Source organism: Lepisosteus platostomus, chromosome 5, assembly GCF_059453375.1.
Source record: "Lepisosteus platostomus isolate fLepPlt1 chromosome 5, fLepPlt1.hap1, whole genome shotgun sequence".
Taxonomy (NCBI): domain Eukaryota; kingdom Metazoa; phylum Chordata; class Actinopteri; order Semionotiformes; family Lepisosteidae; genus Lepisosteus; species Lepisosteus platostomus.
In genome coordinates this window covers 36,935,040-36,941,093 of record NC_142615.1, presented here as the reverse complement: position 1 = coordinate 36,941,093, position 6,054 = coordinate 36,935,040, and the positions used below count along the sequence as shown (strand labels likewise).

Genomic DNA, 6,054 nt, shown 5'->3' with positions numbered 1-6,054 from the left:
ACTTAGTTGATTTTGTATTAGTACACTAGTTTAGTACGAGTGCCGTTTGTCTTGTATGGTTTTGGGTAGTCAGTGCAGGTTAGCTAGGGTGTTGAAGACGCCGAAGACCGTGTGTTTCGGGTTTTCTTTTGTAGTCAGATTAGCTTTCCCTCACTGTCCTAGCCAGCTCTATTTTGTTTTTTTGTTTTTTTCTTTGGCACCACTCTAGTTCCTTAACCTTATCACGCTTCCTAGTCCCTCACCAAAACCCCCCCTGCTTTCAAAAGAATTATCCTAAATGTTACACCCCTTTTCCCCTAGACACTTGGGGTCGTTACAAATACACACAGGTGTTTGATCAGTTGTGAAGATTTAAAAAAGCAATAGAAGCTACAGAGAAATAGAGACATTCCTGTACCACAATGTAAATAAGGAGATCTTACTCAGTTTTGACTCTGTTTGGTCCCAATGCACATTTTCAAAGTTAATATTTTAATGAAAACTTTAGTTTTAGACCATTTGCATGGGTGAAAGAAACTAACTGGCAGCACAAACTATAAAGTAAGAAATGCTGCTTGTATGAATATCAGTACTCTTTGCTCTCTTCTAATGTGTCAAAGACACATTTTCTTCACTCTTGTCTGAAAAGACAAAGACTGACAACAGCCCATCAGCCCCCTGTCCTGAGTGAACAGTCTGTATCTTGACACTGTGGGGGTCCTGCCTGTGTCTTGCTGTCACACACAGTGTCTGTAGTGCTGGAACAACACAGCTGCTCTGACTGCTTGTGTTCAGCCAGCTGGGCCCCTGTCTGTGTCAGACTGATACTGTCTCTGTCAGTCTTCCTGGATCAGGCCTGGTGTGGAGATGTGCTCACCATGGTGTGTGACTGGTCATCTCTCACTGTCCAGCTGATGTCCAGAGATCAGGCAGTGTGACCAGTGAGAAGGACATCTCTGTATCTCAGTCAGTGATACTGGTCACTCTTGGTACCGGACCCTTAGTCTGTGTGAGAGCAGCCCACACTTTCACTCATCTGACTGAACAGTGAACAGAATTCAGTATTAATGGATGGTTATTTAAATATGAAATATCCCTCAGTGCTGGAGACTGCAGACTGTATTTATTTCTTATCTCTCTCAGTGGTTCAAGCACCAGACTCCAGGGTGTCCTGTGATGTGTCTGTGTGTCTTATTGCATTATGCTGCTCAGTCTTATTGAGTGAGACTCCAGTCTTACAGCCACTGCTGCTCACACTCACTGACACTCTGATCCACACTGCAGTGGAGACTGGGGATCCTGAAATGAACTGACTGCAGACTGTAGTATAAACTCTGGTATAATAACAGGTAAGAAGCAATAAAGGTCTTTAATGCAATAAAGACTTATTCTCTTTCTGCAGATGCTGTATGTACAATGTGTGAAACTCTGCTGACTGACAGCACTGACTGTACTGACATTTTCTTACCAGTGTGTGACTGTGATTCACAGTGTCTGTATCTCTGTGGTCCAGTGGGTGACTGGGATTAACAGTGTCCGCATCTCTGTGTTTCAAAATGGCAGTGGCTGTGCAGTGCTGCAGGTAGGTCTGTTTCCTGTTGAAGATTCAGACACAGTACTGCTATTGAGCACCAATATTAAAGAGTATTGATTCCTGGTGAGAAATGCACTGATAAAAGGTTAAGGAGAATGAGAATCAGTGTAAAGTGAGATTCCCTGCAGGTTCACATCATATTCCTTTGGAAAACCTCATCTCCTTTCACAGTGATCATGTTGTCATTCAGCCAGTAGAGTCATGTCTGTGCTGGACTGACTGAGCTATAAAATCACACAACCTAAATCAAAACCTTTTTACTATGAAAAGTTCACAGCCTGTAGCAGACTACATGTCATGGGTACAAATCATGAATCCTACACAGTGGAGCATTTTAATAAACATAGTGGAGATGACAAAATCGATTATTACAATATTTACACAACTGACGGTAAGAACACTATTTCACTGCTGACCTCGTGATCCTACATAATAAGGATATGTGTCCCCGTCACTGTACTGGAGCATTCAGGGTGAGCGCCCCCTACTGGCCCCACTAACACCTCTTCCTGCAGCAGCCTCAGCTCTCCCAAGAGTCTCCCCTCCAGGTACTGGCCAGGCCCACACTGCTGGGTCTCAGTGGGCAGCTGGTTGTGAGCAGTTTTCACGCTGGTGCTTGATCTCCTTCAGAGATATTAGACATAAAGCCAGCGAGCAGCACAGCCTGATAACCCACACACTGTCACACTATAAACTATATCTTTACATTACCTTTGCCCCGTTCACCTGTCTGGGGTATAACCTCAGTATTGTCTGTGCTGGACACAGACACTACAGCTCAGTACTGACCATCTCCTTTCTTCTGTACAGGTGAAGGCACCCCATCCCTGATCTGCGTAAGTCCACTGTGTGTAAAATCACAGCTCCTGCTGGGCTCAAGTTCTCTCCCTGTCAGTGTGCTGCGGAAGAGTGTGTGTGGAGGACAGAGCGGTATTTAAACTGGGGGGCAGAGAGCTCCCAAAAGGGCAATTCTGTTGGATTTTTCAATTCTTAGAACATGAGCAATAAAGAGGAGGTTTCACACCGGTTTCAGTGTGAATGAAGCTGAGCTCCAGATTTTTTTTTAATACTGATACTGTATGTCTGAAGTTGTCTTGTAATTTTAACGTTTAGTCTCTTGAAAGAAACCAGTTCAAGAAAGCATTACTGGTCTCCAGTGAATTTCATTACCCCTGACCCCTTACTTTTTGTACTATGAGATTTATAATGAAAACTGTTGTGACATCTTTGTTTCAATATGGAGCCCAGTGTGTGTCTGTGATTAACAGTGTCTGTGTCTCTGTGATCCAGTGTGTGACTGTGATTAACAGTGTCTGTATCTCTGTGTTCCAGTGTGTGACTGTGATTAACAGTGTCTGTATCTCTGTGTTCCAGTGTGTGTCTGTGATTAACGGTGTCTGTGTCTCTGTGATCCAGTGTGTGACTGTGATTAACAGTGTCTGTATCTCTGTGTTCCAGTGTGTGACTGTGATTAACAGTGTCCGTATCTCTGTGTTCCAGTGTGTGTCTGTGATTAACAGTATCTGTATCTCTGTGTTCCAGTGTGTGTCTGTGATTAACAGTGTCTCTTTATCGCTGTGTTTCTGAATGGCAGTGGCTGTGCAGTGCTGCAGGTAGGTCTGTCTCTTCTTGATGGTAGAGATTCTGTTTTAAGCCCTAGTGTCTGGGGTTATTGTGTTCTTGAGTCCAGAAGGTCTCTTTAGTGTGAGATGGTCAGTATGTAAACTGTGAGAGGCAGCAGTGGGACTCTGGTACAGGGGTTCCTCTGGAGCCTGTAGGCCTCTCTCTTGTCTGGGAAATGGCTGCTTCTCTTCACATGTCAACCAGGCTGATGGGTCAGCAGGAAGAAACATTATAAAATCACCTTTTCTTCTTCTGTTTCCCTCTTTCCTCTGTCTGTGTTAATATTCCAGTTTTCAGAGCTGAACCTCTCTCTCAGCCCCTCAAAGGTCATTTCCACCTGGAGTGTTTGTGTCCTGAACATCTTGCAATATCTTGGACGGGATAGAGAGTACAGGCCTAGTTCGTGGTCTGAATTCAAGGAACCACCTGGACATCAAGTCTAAAACATCAGATTTATATATATATATTACTCAGTACACACACTAGGAAGAAATATCCACCCCCCCGAAAAAAATCTTCGAAAGTGATTTTTCAAAATGTAGCACATGTAGATACCTATTTTTCCCAGCTATGTCCAATATATTTCTACTATTTGTACTGGATAGGCTTTTTTTACAGCCTTTATATTCTCCAGGAATAAAACAATAAGAACTGAAAAGAATCTCTTTGATCTTCACTAGATTGTGTCACGATATTAGTTCCCCCTCCTTAAGGGTGCTCCAGCCCTTTCACTCAAGACTTTATTCTGTTCACCTGTTTCCCATTCCCAGCCCACCTTAAAAGCCAGGCGCTGACGCTCATCCGGGCTCTGCATCTGATTTCCATATCGTGCCAGTCCGGGACCTGGAAGCGCCTGGTCTCGTTAAGGTTTTAACCTCCGTTCCCGTTCCCGTTCCCTGTCCGCCGGTTCCGACCCGGCCTTCGTGGTTTTAATTCCGAGTTCTGATGGATCTTCTGGTTTTGGACTAACTCGTGTGTTTTGGATATTCCCTAAGGACTACTCTCTCGGATTGTTCGCCTCGGCCACACCTCCCCCGTGCACCAGCGCACCGTGGACACGCCCCCCTGTCTTCTGCCCCGTATTCCTGCATGACGTTTCCCCACTCCGTCGGACTATGTCGTCCGCATAGGGTCCGGAAAGAACTGTTTGTTACAGATTGACCTGCAGACGAAAGAAGGGTAGTATTTATTAAGTATTGAGAGTTCATACTTAAGTATTTAGTATCAGGAGAGTATTAAGTCAGTATTCACTGGTCATGCGAATAAAGCTTCTTGAATTTAATTGATTAAAACCTCCATTCACTCTGATCATGTATGAGCCCCGCCCCTGTCTCTCAATGGATAGAGATCACTGATTGACAGCTGGTGTCTCCTGTCAGAGATGCGGACAGCTAAGCGCGAGCAGTCTGAAGTCAGTATGAGCGCCTCTGTTTCTCTCAGGGTTTTATGGATGTGTTATTTCTGGTTTAAATTGAATACTTTGGATATTTCCTCACATTTTCAAAGTGTGAAAGCTTTCTTATATTTTTTTCTGTAACAAACGGGCATTATGCAGTCTTTGAATTCTGCACTTTTTTATTTTGCATCATCAGGAAAATGGTCTTAGAGAAGATGAACGACCTGCTGAACTGAGATTTGAAATAAACTGGTTTAACAGACAGGCTGTCCAGTTTCTTACAGTATACAGGTCGTTGTGGTGAGTTTTGAAGTGTATGAAAGCGAGTGGTCGAGCTGTAGTTTCTCTTGCAGTCTGGTTGGTCCTGTGTTCATTAATAATGTCGTTTAAAAAAATAAAGTTTCATCGCTGTGAAAACTAATGTTTAATGTTTGTATTTAGAGGACATTGGGGATCACTTCCATGTGTAATACTCAGTGAAACAATGACAGAAGATGTTGTTTCTCTGGAAGGGAAGAGAAGTCATTAGTAATTGACTTGTGTTTCTCTCTCAGTGTGTTTGGGGACAAAGACATTTCACAGTCTAATGGAGTTGAATTGGACTGTAATCGGCAGAAGCCTGTTGTGATGTTTGCTGTTTTATTCCCCAGCTGCTGTGACTCTGGACCCTGATACAGCTCACTGTGGGCTCAGCCTGTCTGAGGATGGGAAGAGAGTGAAACTGGGACAGAGGAAGAGTCTCTCTGACAATCCTCACAGATTTGATTACATTAAATGTGTCGTGAGCAGGGAGGCCTTCACCTCAGGGAGACACTACTGGGAGGTGGAGGTGAATGAGTGGTGGAGAACAGGAGTGACCAGAGAGTCTGCAGAGAGGAAAGGAGATTTCAGCTTCTCTCCCCAGCAGGGTTACTGGTGTCTGGAGTCTTACCCTGGTTTCTGTGCTCTCACTGACCCTGAGACTGATCTCCCCAGCCGTCTGTGGCCCAGGAAGCTGGGGGTGTGTGTGGATATTGAGGAGAGGAAGGTCTCCTTTTACACAGTGGAGTCCAGAGCTCATCTCTACACTTTCACTGACATGGTCTTAACTCAGGGGGAGAAGATCTATCCTGACTTCTGGACTGTTGATTCAGTTAAGGACCTTGAGCTGCTGCCTGCTGTCAGTGTGGAGATTAACCCCATCACTGACTTATGAACACAGGCTGACTCTCTTCCAGCTCTCTGTCCTCTGAGATGATGTCATAAATATAATAGTAATTTTAGAAATGATGATGTTGTGTCGTGTTTATACTAAATAAAAAAAATTAAACAGGGAAAAATAACATGTACCAGAGAGGGCGAGATAACTCGCTACCAGCCTGCTGTACTCCTGACTTGTAAATATCTCTGGAAACCCTCCCATGTTTTTTTTTTCTAATTTTAAGAAAATAAACTTTTAAAAATGAAATCCTGTATGAGTCTC

The 6,054-nt window shown here is 43.9% G+C and overlaps 1 long non-coding RNA gene across 1 annotated transcript; it reads left to right on the top strand.

Moving 5' to 3' along the window:
* The first annotated feature begins 2,872 nt into the window (after window positions 1-2,872).
* On the top strand, window positions 2,873-6,039 carry LOC148666065 (uncharacterized). The gene is made up of 2 exons (XR_015936577.1): window positions 2,873-3,186; window positions 5,243-6,039. It is a non-coding gene; the product is annotated as an uncharacterized LOC148666065 (long non-coding RNA).
* The last annotated feature ends 15 nt before the right edge of the window (window positions 6,040-6,054 follow it).